A 16,822-nucleotide genomic window follows, 5' to 3' on the forward strand; every position below is an offset into this window, starting at 1 on the left:
AACATTTGAAACTTGTTTGGTTTTTTTTCTCTTATACATTTTGATAAACATTATTGTTTCGGGACAAACAACTTATAAATGTAATACAGGATATTAGAGCGGAATATGACTTGTTTTTATTGCAATTTAAAAATATAGGAAATATATTGGTAAAATTGTTTTTTATAAAAAATGTAATCAAAAACTATAAAATTGTTATCTATTTGTAAAATACATTTCTAGAAAATTCCTAGAAACGTCTGCCTAATATAATATTATTTGTAAGGTCATTAATTTTTTTACACTTTTTGTAAATTTGTTTTCTCGGTATTTGTCTTTATTTATTAAATGCGTTATTTAAATTATCCACAATATACATTTTCACGTGGTCAATGTGTAATATGAATGGCTAAGTCAATTGTTTCTGTTGAAAACAATTGTACGTCACCGTACTTGTACATAATATTATGTGATGTCAGCGTACCCGAGCATCGATCTATCCCATCACTTGCTCTATAGCTTGTAGTGACCTATATTAATCAATACGTCTTGTTATCAAAAACGTTGGTGCTGTCCATCAACTGTTCATCTTCGCGTAAAAGTTTAGGCTCACGACTTATAACCAAAACACGATTACGTATAACAATAATATTATACGTGTTGTGGTATACCTATATTCATATGGTTTTATACGTACCTACACCTCGCACAATAATATTAGTCCAGTGCGCAAAAACAAACATAAAATCGCTTATTTATTTATTTATTTTTTTTTATGATTATTATTATTATTTTAAACCCGGCGCCCACGCCGGCTAATAACGCGAGCAGGTGGAATGATAAAATAATAACACCGCACTGCACAAGACGTTCCCACGGATCCGAATCACCTGCCGATTTCGCGCCCGTTCAATATACGTGTGGGCACACACACATACACATTTATCTGCGGAACACGGTATATATTATGCTGTCGTTTGCGTGCGTGTGGTTTTTTTTTTTTCTCATTTCGTTTATTATACGACGTGATTGCCGTTTAATATAATATATTATAAGTGAGTTGCGAACGATCTATGAAAAAAAAAAAAAACCGTTCACGATGAGAAGGGTTTCCCTTATTGGGCTATCTCGTGAGTAGCGAGTACCTGCATATCACCTATCACGCAGCGCGATCCGTGTCGTTGATTACACTAATTGTCCGTCAATTTATGTGACTTCGGAGAAAATGAATTACATTTTTAACGAGTTTTTTTCGCTATTTTTTGTCAGATTATTTTGAACGCGTCTCATATTTTTAATTTCATAATCAGTACATAGATGTATGAATGCTTTCTTAAAAATGAAAATCTACAATTATATCACTTTATATCTAATAAATAGTATTTTTTTATTAATAGACGTTTTAAGATTCAACGAGTTAAGTAAAATTACATCTTTTGAAAAAGTTTGATCGCTCACTAATATCCACGATAAAAATAAGCAGAAAAATTTGTATTTTTTTTTTTATTATTTATTAAGTTCATGGAAAATTAATTCAAGCAAGTTAACGGACCAGTGGAATCATTCTGTACAGGTGCAGTGTATATTATATAAATGCATTCTGTGTTGTTTTTTTTTTTTTTTTTGGTTACGATTAACTCGTCTCGTTTAAATTTATTATTCGTTTTTTTTTCCTTTCATAAAGCGTAAAATTTAAAGTGTTGTTGTTAATACGATTTATTTTTATGGGTTTTTTTTTCGCTTAAACGGCCTTTACAAGACATCCGATACATCTATAAGCTACTGACTGCTTTAATACACATTATTTGTAAGCCGACGATATACGTCTTTGGCGGAAAAAAACTGTTTAGTGTTTACTATCGAACGTAGTAACAAACAACAACAATTACCAACAGCTATTATCGCGACGCGGCAGTGTGTGTTACGAGGCGTATCTTTTCGCGCCTTATAACGTATATTATACGCGCATAATATAGTTAGATAATCTGTTTATTATTATACGCTATTCGAAGTGTCAACTCGACCAACGGTCAAATCGCACAATGATAGTGGTACTTAACTGTCTCGCCCGTAATTCAAAACAAAACAGGATCGTTTGAAAGATTCGAAATCGCATTCAATACGTTCTATAGCACTACAATTATATACTTTACATAACTTATAAGTGCGGTTCAATGTACTTCTGTAATTCTGACCGGTCAGAATCGTTATATTCAATTAAAAAATTATTATTTTTTTTTTTTAGAGTTAATTGTTCACATATTTAACTGTAATTGAAAAAAATGAAAATAACACATTCATCAGTTAGGAATATTAAGCGTCTTCGACTTTTAAATGTTGAATTCAATTTTAGTAATATAAATCGTAATATTTGTTTGAATATATTAAAGTTGCAATAATCCATATACAAATTTAAAACTGTTTTACTTATTGAAAGTTAAAAACGGATGCATTTATGATAAGGGCTGGAATTTATATGCAATATAATTGTATAAAATAGTAAAACATACATTATATTTTTTTTTCAAATATGAAACAATCAAACAAACTATAGCTATGCAATATAATATACAATGAATTTACCACTCTAAATTAAACACTATAAACTATCATAAAGCATTTTATAATTTTAAAATCAATTGAATAAAGTCACTATGTTATCCATTTAAACAGTATGCGCTCTATAATTTTTGTTAGTAATACCTACTTTTAAATAATCCATAATCTGCTAATCCATTTTTACTTCTTTTTTTTTTTTTGTCAAAGACACAATCAGTGGTTCTATTAAATCGAAATTATAACCGTAGTATGATTTGGCATTTAGATTTTACACTATTTCTATTTAAATAAAACATGCATTTTTCATGTTTGCGTAGTTAAAATATGCAATAATAATATGCATTACACTAAAAATATGTAAAAATATGCAAAATAAAAAAAATAGATTATATGTATTAATATAATGCGATTCCCGGACATTATTAAGCAAATATGTAAAAGTACGTTGCACAAAAAAATAACCGTGCATATTACTTATACTTAATAATAATCAGAATTCTTACCATCACTTTACATCTATTTTTAATACCAGAGAAAATATATTAACACTTTTTATGCTATTTTTTTGTAACGACGTCGTGTTAATATGTACACAATTTATGATATCATATTAATAACCGATGATATTTACATTATTTGGTGACGAGATTACCCCCAAACCGTATGTCATCGTATCTATAATATTAACATTATATCTACTAGTCTCGACCGAAATAATAAATTCAACATAAATATACGGATAATCCGATTATCATTATATTATTATCATTGTTACACAGTATTATATTCGAACGGCGCGAGGCTGCAGGTTTTAATCGGAGATCGAAGAACGCAGTGGCATTTTATAAATACAATTTATTAGTTATCATACGCGCACACTTATTATAACATGCTGTGTATTTCAGTATTCTGTAGACTTATACCCGAGCCGTATTATAATTCTGATGGATGTTTTAATTTTTATATATCGGATTTCGTGCCAGTGCGTTTTTCCCGTTGCCAGGTCGTTATTTACGAACATTATTATCCATCAAACAATATAATGTTAATGTATAATATATTTAATCTGCTACATACACACATATACATGTAATTTACTATATATATATATATATATATATATATATATGGTATATACCATAATATATCATGTAAGTAACTGCATACCGCGGTACGGGTTAAAGCCGATATTGTCGATCGGACAAGTTGTATACACACACACGCACACACACACACACACACATATATATATATATATATATATATATATTACCGATTTAACGAGTTAACCGTTTTTTTTTTTTTTGTATTTCTTTACAGTTTTTTATTTTATTGTTATTAATATCATATCTATATGCGCGTAAACTTTATACTTATGAGACGGAAAAAAAAAAAATAACTGAACGCGCATTTCTTAAGAAGTCGCGCATAGTGTAGATACACCATATACCTATTACCTACTATACATTCATACGTCTTATAGGTATATTGTAATAGCGCTACTCGTGTATGTAAATGTGTTGTTATAATAACCGTGTCAACACGCGCGTTTATTATTTCCCGCACACGGCGCGGTGGCAATCGGTAGTCGGTAATATAATATACCGCAGCAATACACTATATCATAATATTATTGTAAGTGTTCTATGTCGAGACTTTAACGCCCGTACATTACAGAAACGATACGATAAAGTCGCAATAAAAGTAATAATAACAGTACGATGTATATTGTAATCGCATGTTTTGTGTACGCTTTCTACAAATTTACATTAAGTGTGTTATATTATACCTATTGGACAATTTTATAGGTGTACCCGGGCCGTGCTATATCTGTCGTGTGTATGTTATGATATGACGGTACATGATACATCGCTATTGTGTTTTGCTGTTGTCGTTAGAGTTATAGTTTATACGAAAATATATATAAACAACTATATAATTTATTTTATTTCAGGAGGTAGGAGGGAAAATACAATTAAACAAACAAGTATTAACACACGTGGATACGACATGGGTACATAATATGATATATGTATACCTACTGAAATAAGCGACCATTGATTTTCCGTTATTGAATACACTGTAGTGGCATGCAACAGCTAGGATAGTGATTAGTAGTCAGAGGATTACCTTGTAGTTTTTCGTCATTTTAGTCATAAGACATTATTATATATAAATATATTATGTAATAGTTCCGATGAATAGCTACAGTGTAATATAATTTTACAACCATTACGGCATGCGCGTCGATTGATTTCAAACAAATTAAAACTTTAATTTGAAAAATGAAACATAAAAAAGGGGGAAAGGAGATAACCAGAATGCTATATAGTAGGAGTCGAGTGTACCACGTCATTATCCTTTTATAAAATCAGTATGCAAAACATTATTACTCAAATTTCAACTCCGCGTACCTTTTATGATACAAGAATGTCTATTTTTCTTTTACCCCGCGAGAGTCAGAATGTATATGACAGTGACGAGACCATCATTTATAATATCGTCCAAAACCAGTTCATATTTATTTACGTTAAACAGTAATTTGTTTCTCCTTAATAGTCTGCCAGGAATATATATATATATATAATAAGTCATGAACAACCCCTTTAATTTATAGCCAACTCTAATCGTCTTTAGCACACTTTGAAATGAAAAAGGTGAAAAGCATCCGTCTTTTAAATTACGACCGATTAATTATACGTATGTACGATATCTATACTAACACTATACGACCGCGTTGACCAAATACCCTATTATAGACCATTATTATTAAAACGCGGGTGAAACACAAAAACGATTTAAAGTCGTTATCCGCCCTTAAAAAAACACCTGGGCGTTAAATATTATATTACATAATTTATATATATATACAATTCTGCAGTCGTAAACAAGGCGATGTGTACCTAAAGCAATACATTATACATATATATATATACACCTATGCAGTGTACCGATGATGCTGCAGGGTGATTTTTTTTATCGTGAACCTGTAGGCAACGTCATCTTATTCCAGTACATTATTCACACTATTCGGATGTATTTATAGTTTAATTTTCTTAACTCGAAAATCGCGTCACTCACCCAACTATATTGATATGTTTTTTATAATCAAAACACTTTTTTTTCCCTAAAAGTGGAAAATAAATAATAATAGCTATATAATTAGAATATTGTATAACACGAGCATTTTTGAACGTTTTCCGAACGGCATTAACAGTGCGTACACACCTGTTAGCGATATTTCCTGCCGCAATAAGTTACCAACCACCGTATAAACCTGCAGCTACCAATCCACCAATCTATATAGGTAGGTACACACGATAAATCCATACGCAAATATGTGTATAGACGAAATACGATATCGAGGGGCGACGGTTGTGCGCGCATTCAGGCCCGCGGTTATTCTTCTCCTCTGCTCGCGCCCCCGTACGCCGAGACAGGCCGTATTAGGTACCTAAGTAATAATTATAATCGTTCAAGGGTATTTATGTACATACATATTATATACATATAGTTTACGTCAGATTTCGGGATTTGTTGTTGTCGTCTCCGCCTCGTCGCCACCAACCGCGAGACGGGAAAATTATCGGTGGGCTGCCCCTCTGCAGCTGAGTACAATATAATATATATTATGTGGTGGTGTGCTGTGATATGATGATGTTTTTTATTATTATTATTATTATTTTTGCTGTGAGGTGGTGCGGGAGAGAATGGATGGTAGGAGGAAAAAGAATTAAGAAAATAATAATGAAAATATTTGCACCTGTACGTCGCTAAGACCCGAAATACCTGCCAACCCTCTTGTTCTGCTCGCCGACACCGCGTCGTACATTTCGAAGGCCATTATAATATTATTTTAGTATATGTGTTATAATTCATTATTAATATTTAATAAACGCAGTGAGCGTATCGTTTATATTATAAATATCTCTACTGTATAATTACAGTAAAAAAATATTATAAATAATAATAATAATAATAGCAATAAAAGGCAAAAAATAAATAAAATAAGTAAATCCATCTCAATTCCCAATGGAATAAGGGTTACGTTAAAAAAGGTACTGTTCTGCAATGTTAAACAGACCTCGATTATTAAAGCGTGAAATTTAAGCATACCTACCTACTTATATTATTGTTTACGGATCTATATTTTTGTTTACAATTTTGTCCGCTGTACCGAATCGATCAACCGAAACACTTATTCCTATAGTTCAACTATTCATTAAAAGTGAAAAGCTTAGAAATAAAATGATGTCGAATTGCCAAATGAGTAACGGGCGTACAACTCACTTGGGCAAATTGGTCTTAGTAATTTTCCATTAAAATCAACCTAGGTGTTTGAAACAATTGTAAGTGGTGTTATTTAATGATTTTGGTGACTTAAAATCTTATTTTTTTTTATGTTATCAATAATCCATTGGAAAAATAAGATTATTTTAATTCATTAAAATATTAAATTAATTTTTTCGTACCTAAATCTTGTTATAATACAACATTGACAAGAAGGCAATTATTTTTATTCAATATTTGTTTTCTTCGGTATTTGATAATTGGGCGATAATATGTACACGATAATATACGTTTTTATAAGTATGGGGCTGGCTCATAAGTAATAACAAAACAATAACTAATAAAGATATTAAGTCTATACGGGTTTTTTTTTTTGTAGATAACTCATCCTTCTTGTAGTAATTGTAATAAGAGTTTACGAGCAATACATTTATTAGTTGAGATGACTTATCAAAATGTTTAAATTTGTAACACTATACCTGTTTAGGATCACTTATTTGCTCAGATTGTGTACTTTGAAGTTTGAAGTCCTAAATGTATAGTGAAAATCCTCCCACATCAGTGACGTACTTGAGTCGTTGAGGAAATTTTCTCTCACCTCATTTGTAGTATATTTTCTATTTATACATTATATTATTCTATTAGTTATATTGTTACAGACGTATATAATATAATTGTTTTCATTAGTAAATTGTCTTTATGAACTTATAAAAAATATTTCTTAACTAAAATAAATGTCAATAGGATTTCATATAGTTTTCATACGTGGTTATGACCAGCCCCCTACCCCGACCTCACCAGAAACGGTACTCAAATTCGCGCTTGTTTGTATGACGTATACACCGTATAGCAGTTCAAATTATAGTAAACTGTTGATTCAATAATATTGACGTTATTGTGCCGTCGGCGTTCTGTGCACTGCAGAGTGTGCAGAGTCATCCCTATATATTATACAGCCGCTATTCCGATTATAGGGGGTGTCAAGCCGCCTGCGACGGGTCGAACGGTTTTCTGTACAGGTAAACGTGTCTGAGAATAATATAAAGCCACACACAAATAAGTAGTTATATAATAATAACCACCACCGATTATCATCTATACCTGTTAGGCCTACCCGCAAGTACTGCTGTAGCAGACGCCCCTGCAGACACGCATACATTATCCCGTTCTTACTACGTGAAATCGCGGTCGCGGCTTAACAAGTATTATTACAACGAGACTATATCGGCTATACGCAAATATTTTGATTTGTCCGTGTGAATTTTGCACTACAACCGATCATGGTTATACGAACACTTCAAAGTGAAAAAAGTTGTGAATAGGCAAATAATAAAAATATGCACATTGCCAGAGAAAGCCGGTGTCTGCGGCGTTGAATAAATATAACCCCGATTACATGTTATAATATGATATACATACATATACGCGTGCGTGTAATAACACTAGTTTATACGTAATAGTATAGTGTCTACACAATGTCTTCGGTATAAATTATATCGATGATGAATATTATACGAATATAAGCGGTGTACATCGGAGAGTGTTTAATGTGGGTACGCACTGGACGGATTCAGCGCTAACCGATCTGTCCACACGACCCCCGAGGGCCGAGGTCTATATATCATGTGTTTAATATCCCATCGTCGGAATCAATGCGTATTTACACCTGTCCGCACATTTGCATAACATCTATGGCTACCGCCTCCATCACCAAAGCCACCGTGACATTATAATAATGTGTTGTATACGCAGTAGTGTATGATATAATATAATATATATATAAGTGGTGTATTATAGAATAACGTGCCTATATAGGTATACGATTTTACGATATGCATTACATTATAATACGCGTGTTGTACGGCCGCCGGTCGCCACTCGTAAAATGCGCATCATAATATTATTATTATTATATATATATATATATATATTAGGGGCCTACGAGGAGAAACCGCGTCGACATAAAACGTCCCTTCGTCAAGGTTGCCGACTTCCACTTTTGGTCAATACCTATAGATATATATATATATACACACGGCTAAAATATATCGTTACTATATAAATAGGCGTGTTGTATCGCTCCAAAATATATGGTATTATTTATACCTATGTAGTATAATATATGTATGAATATATTAAATAGTAAATATATTATATGATAGTATTAAGATTTATTGTGCACATTATGTAGTTTACACGTTGATTCTATAATACGTATAGACAGATTCGTTTTCGTTTGTCGGCTCGACCAAGTTTTCGGTAAAATAAAAATAAATAACACCCTAAATATTGAGCCATCATCGCGACTGTTTCACCTGTTCGTTCTCTAGTTCTACACCTTAGTCGATGCGACCGATGCGTGCTATATATTATGATAAGACAGTGGCGGTCCTTGACAAAATCCAGGGGGAGGGGCGAAATATTTTTCACATTAAATACAATCCTCAAAAATAGAAGTCATAAAAAAAATAATGTAAAACATCAGGTTTTTGTTTTAATATAATAAAAGGAGCCAAGGGGGACACTCATCCCCCCGTAGGACCGCCACTGTAATAAGATTTATAATAAGATCTTATACAATTCAAACGTCCACGTAATTAATAATTATATCAAAGTTTCGCATACGGGAGAGTTCATTGAGATTCTTATTTATAATATTAGTCTCTGCCTCTGGCTGTGGTTTGTATTTTGCACTCTATTATTGACTACTATATGTTATAATGCCCACGATGCAGAGATATGATGACCAACACCAACATAATCGAAATTATCCGCAGAGGTCAGAATTTTTTCCATCCTTATTCTTGTCTCCGCCCCCATTGGTCAGTGTTCAAAGAAACGCCTCAAGTATATTTAATTTTTCATACGTAAATGTGTAACATTGTCATCATTATACCAACAGACCTTTGGATCAGCTAATACGGCATAATTTAAAATCTAACGGAAGAGACTGCCTTCATCTTACCAAAGGACGTGTGGGCATATTATATGTAATCAGCATCATCCATAATACATAGATTATGTCGTAATAATAATATGAGATATATTGACATATTGTGTAATAAATGTGAATTGAACTTGACGATAAGGTAATTGGTATAATATATACAAATACGAAGGTAAAATACATAAAAATATAATCCGAAACGTTGATAAAATAAATATTTCAAAATTAATATTATGTACAAAATAATACGTACGAGTATAGGTACCTTGTACCTACTTATTTAGGATTAAGAAAATTTGTATGTACATAAATTATTATCGATATATTTTATATCTTAATTGCATAATCCTTTTATTATTTACAATATCGACTACACATTTTAAATAACTGTTTAAAAAGTTACCATAATACCAAAAAGGTTATTGCAATTTTAAATTTACATATGAATTATTATTGTGTACAGTAAAACTAATTTATGTTTTGGATATTTTAAGTTGCGAACATTCTTTCATAAAAGTCAAAATTTAAACAAAAATCATCAAAAATCAACAATTGAAGCTAAAAATGTTACGATTCTATAGTAATCATCCATCAATAAATAGGTACTTGAAGCAGAAATACGAGACGAAAAAATAATAAGGTTAATAGCTGCAGAAAGAAAAGATGAATGAAAATACATTACGTATTATTTTCAAGTAATTCTCAACGGGTTAATGAAGAACTCTCAAACATTTAATAGTTATAAAAACGGCATAATTTTGCTAATAATTATTATGTAGTGACCATCAATGGAAAACATGTTAATTTCTAAATCAAGATTTCTATTTTGCATACAGTGTTATGATATAAATTATGTAAATTTATCGTCTATGATAAAGTTGTTGAAAGTTTAAAAACTTTAAATAATCTAAAATTTAAATGGATCGTGTATAAATCATTATTATTATGTTTTTAATATTTTTTAAACTATTTAACAGTTTCCTGTGGCGATATTAACTATTTTTTTTCAAATCAGAATCACCCTTTAGTATAAATTGTTAATGTAAGTACCTAAATCGAAATACAAAAGAGTCGTTTTTGAATTACTTAACTAAATGTTATAAGGATAATAGGTTCATAACAAATGTATTGCAAGATAAGAGGCCTAAGGATATATGATCATTTATAGTATATGATAAATTCATTATTAAAGAAAAAAATGGGAGTGAGTACACTATAATATGTATATAATATTTTATGACTTATTGTATAACAATCAACAATAATTTTTAAATTAGAATTTTAATTGAAGTTTTTTGGGCTACATAAAAAGCTTTGTGATTTGTAGATTGAGTGTGGCTATTCTTAATCATAAAACCATTATGTAAGGTCATTATACGTGAACAATTTGATATATTTTTCTGATAAAATATGTTAAAATTATAAAATTAAACTTGGAAGCTTACACATTAGAAAAATAGTCTAACCTAAGTGGAAAATATTAAAAAAATCTCTTTTATGCTTAGTTTACTTGATTTAACATTGTTTGTATGTCGATTTGTTGAATTGTTGTAAACCGTACGTAGACATTCTGACTATTAATTACTATTACTTTTATTGTTTTTAGCTTATTGTTCGAGATAACGTTCGATCAGTAAAATTTCGTAAAAACCCATATTAATATTTCTATATTTGTTTGTATTATTTAAATGTAACTACATATTATAATATATTAAGATTCACCCGTTTAAACGCATAGCAGGCAAATGTAATAATTAAATACGTAACAGTGATATTGTATTCCACATTAAATTATATTGATCTGGTTCACCCTGGGTGATGACGACGTATTTTGTTATATAATATTATTATATAGGTCGTTCAAAACGGGCATACATAGAACATTCCACGTATGACCACAGACATTTTCGGCAGATTAGGGCAAAATCAACAAAGTTTCGTGTTTCGTTACGTCAAACGAATATACGTTATAATATATATCTACAGCGGCCAAAAGTTCACGTCATGCTCCGCACCACTAAACCGTACACGGACTATACGCGTAATATACGTAAATATGATAACTATGCGCCATAGTAAGCAATTATGATAATATCGTCGCCACGCCGCAGGTTCCTCTCAAAACGGCCGTTATTTTTTGCCGTTATAAAAAAATAATCGGCGGCCTGCCAGGTATACGTGACGCGTACACACGGAACGACACGACACCCCGAAAACAAAAATATATTACCACCCCATCGCCAAAGTTGGCTCTGGCCGTGCATTATATATATATGTGTGTGTGTGTGTGTATACGCGCGTGCATGTTCTTTTTTAAAAAGAGAAAACAGATGTTAAAATAATAATAATAATACATATATACACACATTATATCGGTGGACAGCTGACACACACGAAGACCGCGCGACCGGCGACGCGGCGAATGTGCAGCTTGTGCGATCGACTGCTGCAGCGGCGGCGGTGCAGTCCGCCGAAAACGACAGTAGCGGCGGCGGCGGCAGTTGTTTTCCCACACGCGCGCGCGGGGCGAAATCGTGTATAATATTGTTATAATAATATAATGTGTGTGTGTGTGTGGGGAAAAAAAAGCCAAAGCCCCGCCGCTCTCGCACGGGCAGCGGCTGCTTTTGCCAACGTTCGGCCAGCTGTTTTCGTATAGGCCCTGAGCAGCACGAGTCGCCCCTATGATACACACGTATCCCAAATGTGCATGTGCATGTACTCTCACACCTATGTATAAAACGTCAGTCTATGTGTGCGTGTGTGTGTGTGACACGCGCTACCTTTTAACCCCCTCCCGACCGAGAGCCTCCCCGCGATCTATATCACCTACCACCCGGCTGATGTACATATCAATTATTTATATATACACACACACTCGCGCATAATAAAATATATATATTAATATACGAATTGGCAAGCAAACGCCCCGCCACCCTTCGATTAACAACGGCTGCCGCGGCGGCACCGCGGACGTACGAGTGATATTTTAACCGACTCTACGCGCGTATTATTATGATGTCGCGACGAGAGATCATCACCGCGTGTGATACACGTAAATGAGACTAACGTTTTTTAGACGTAGAATCGTCGTCTCCAAGTTGTCTGGACAACGTTCGTTTAAATTATTTGACATTTGTTGATGATGCAATTATTGGTGATTCAAACTAAACCTATATACAGAGCGATTCGATACTTACGTTACAGCCATTTTATCGTAAGAATATTCAAAATAGCAAAATGTACGATACAAAAGCGGTTTTGTGCATATAGAAACGTCTAAAATGATTTGTACATTTTATATTTTTTTACAACAATTTTTTTTTCTTTTGGGGAGAGAGGTCAACTTTAAAATTTAAATGGGAACCTTTACTTTTTTGCAACCCTAGTGTAAGCACATTGATTTTAATACATTTTATTCATTTAAATGATTCACTCAAAACTTTAGGCTTAAGGGTGATTTAAAGATTTTAAGAATTGTATTTTTACCACACGTGTGATGACGCTTTCATTAGGTCAGCGATACTCAACCCGCGGCCCTCTAACGATTTATATGTGGCCCAAACAGAACTCATTGAATTGATAAAAAAAAATATAAATTTCAAAACTTTTAAACTTAAGCAAAACAATCAAAGTGTGTCACGCGCACTTGCGATAAGGATGATTATGTTTTTGGTATTTTTTCTATTTATAACGATTTTGATGTATTTTATCTTATCGCTAAACTGGCCGTAGCTCGAAGGTAAGTACGCATTATGATTATATGAACGGTTAGTCACGTTGTAGATGTGTAATAGCGTCGGTGTCAGGCACATTTATTTATTAAATATTTCAACCGCCAGAGGCGTGAAACATACATTTTTTATTTTATTTTTTTATATTTGTTGTGACATAATGGCAGGCGTATCTTTGAAAAAACGAAAAATATCTGAAGAAAATAGACTGTTTCAAGACAATTGGGAAGAACAATATTTTGTCGTACAAAATAAAAAGGATTCAGCTATTTGTTTAATCTGTCGAGAAACTGTTATACTTAAAAAATATAATATTTTTCGTCACTACACTACAAAACTAGAATCATTTAATAGTACTTATAGTCCTAATGATTAGGTACTTGGCGGTGTATTGTGAAAATGCAATTTTTAAAAACTTTAAACTGCTCTCGTAAGTAAAGATTTTTGCGTTATACCATATAGTTAAATGTTTCAAAAGAAAACACTTTTATACTGATTATATTTTTTTCCTAATTTTACTATTTATTTGATAAAATAAATGTATCTGAATACATATTGAGATGATGGTATTACGGTGAAGGAGATATATCTTTGTATAATGCTGTGAGAGATTGTAGTGGATTCATCGTTGTGGGGATTTTTGAATTTTGATATCGATATAAGAATATACTATACGCCGTATACAAAACATATTTACTATAGGTAAGTCATGAAATAAATTGGTATGCGTAAAAATACGTGTGATAGATTTTCGCATTCATGGATTGTTTCAATTTAATAAATTTAAAAAAGGACTTACTTAGAATATTTATTAATTATCGTAAAAAATACAATTATGTTAAAAGTAGGACAATTTGTAAAATTAACCTCGCCGACCATTTAACAATTAGACATAATAAGTAATATTGATTTGTTCCTTCACAGCATGTTATCATTTTTCACTACAGTAATTACATCAAGTTTGACAAACAACGATACACTCAATAATTTGTATTTTACTGTAATCATATTTCTTGACTTTGACTAGAAAATTAGGAATTTGTCAATTAAAAAAGATATTTAATGTATATTTATTTTCACACGTCAATACAATCATTGTTAGACAAACACGCATACCGTACTTATGTAAGTACAAGCTTTTAGTTGTTTTAAATCTTTTCCATAAAAACTTCTTTATTATATTTTTCAAGTTGAAAAGAACAACATTTGATTAAATTAAAATTTTTTTATTCTTATCTATTATTTATTTAATGGACAAAATATAATTTTATAAATGTGTAATCATTATTTTTCACAATATATTTTTAATATTTTTTGTGCGAGTAAAAAATTGAAGGTTAAAGATTGAATGATTTCTAAAAAATGTTGAAGGGTAAAATAAAAATCGTCAAATGTGGTATGATTGCCAGGGTGAAAAATTGAAACTTGTTATGAAGAAACAAATAAAATAAAATAGACTACCTACTAAAATAATACATTGTTATTTGTTGTTATTATGCACATTGTAACAGTTATTAGAATCACAACTCAAAACGATACAATAAAACACTCAAACGCGCATTCCTGTTCAGTATAGCGAATGAAAATCGTAAACGTTTTCACCGAGTACCTTTTAGTAATAATGATGCATAAATACGGTAAGGCCACATACATTCATTTCAAACGACCGTATACAATAATATTATGTACACAATATGTCCGATTAAAACCGTTATATCGATCAACATATTATTATACTGCAGTATAGTATGTAATGAGGAAACGTTTTTTTTTCATCCCAGATGGGGATAGGGGGGAACAGAGGGCTATTCAGATTATATAGTAATAAGGGTGCCCGCATTGACCACCTTTCCTATTTTGTTCATTCATAAAAATCTGTTTCCCACTATTATAATAGTACTACATAAATGTATTATAATGCACGCGCAATGTTAAACGCCATGCGACCCGTTGAAGCCTATGGCAATGAACACGCTGTATAGTGATCATCTGTCGTCGCCTCTGTAGTTTAGAACAACACAGAAATAATGTACTGCCCGTTTGACAGGACTGAACGATTGTTCGGCGAAAATAAGACGTGCGAAACTCTATTAGCGGGTCGTTTACAATGTTATGAAGAAGATTTGAATAACAATATTTTATCGTGCGAATAACATGAGAAACAAAAAAACAACAACGGTTTTTGACAAAAAGCTGATCATTTATTCAAAAACAAAATAATGTCGTTGATATTTAACGTTATAATTATTATTACAATTAATGCAAATGAATACAAATCGAGTAATTTTTGATTTGCAACAATTGTGTGAATATTGTTTTTCTTCATTGAAAAAAAAAAAAAACTTAATTTAAATGTGACACGCAAGTTCGATTATTGGTGAGTTGATAATGCACGCGTATAGATTATAGGCTTTATTCCAAGTACTCGTACGGGAATAGATTGCGTAGGGCAGAATTGCATGTTATGGCGATGCAATCGAACGTGTATATTATAATATAATATTTTTACTACGGATTTTATGTTCCGTAGTAAATTTATTAATATTCCATTTCAACGACAACGATAGTAGTATGTATCTCATATATACATGTATATAGATAGCCAGATAAGTTCATTGACTGCACAGGTACGCGAGATTTCATTGAGAAAACACACCGCCTCGTCCCATTCATAACGACAATGACCACGGGTAGAACTCTTTGACCGTGTTTCCTGTCCAAAAGTGTGTTATCATTACACGGCTCTCTCGTCCGTTACGGCCCGGCGAACAGTGCGTGCCTATGTACTTCGGTCTCTCTCTCTCTTTCTCTCTCTCTATCTCTCTCGCTGTCTCTCTCTCTTAGAGCAAATCATTATAAATCTGGATACAATCGTATTATTTAGGTACCTAATACTATATTATATCATATATATAAATATAGGTAAATATAATATGAGTACATATAGTACCTTATACCTATTATATGGGCATTCTCACCGCCAATATGTCATTAAATAATTAATTTATTCAAGTTAAAATTTTTGAGATTTTCAAATACACTTAAAAATCATACTTTTGAAATATTAAGATTTTTTGTACTACCTAAAGAAGTGTTTCACGGAGATATAAATCTCTGTTTTTCAAATTGAACTTTCTTTTTTTTTTGCTATAAATTATTTAGAGGATAACTTTTTTTTTAAGAGTCGATATACCAACTTAATACGAAATTCGAATGAATAGTAATTATTTATAAGTTTATATACTATAAGGATAATAGTCCTTAAAATGGTTTTATAAAAATATAAAATACGTAGATGTAATATTAATAAGAA

Source organism: Rhopalosiphum maidis, chromosome 2 (assembly GCF_003676215.2).
Source record: "Rhopalosiphum maidis isolate BTI-1 chromosome 2, ASM367621v3, whole genome shotgun sequence".
Taxonomy (NCBI): domain Eukaryota; kingdom Metazoa; phylum Arthropoda; class Insecta; order Hemiptera; family Aphididae; genus Rhopalosiphum; species Rhopalosiphum maidis.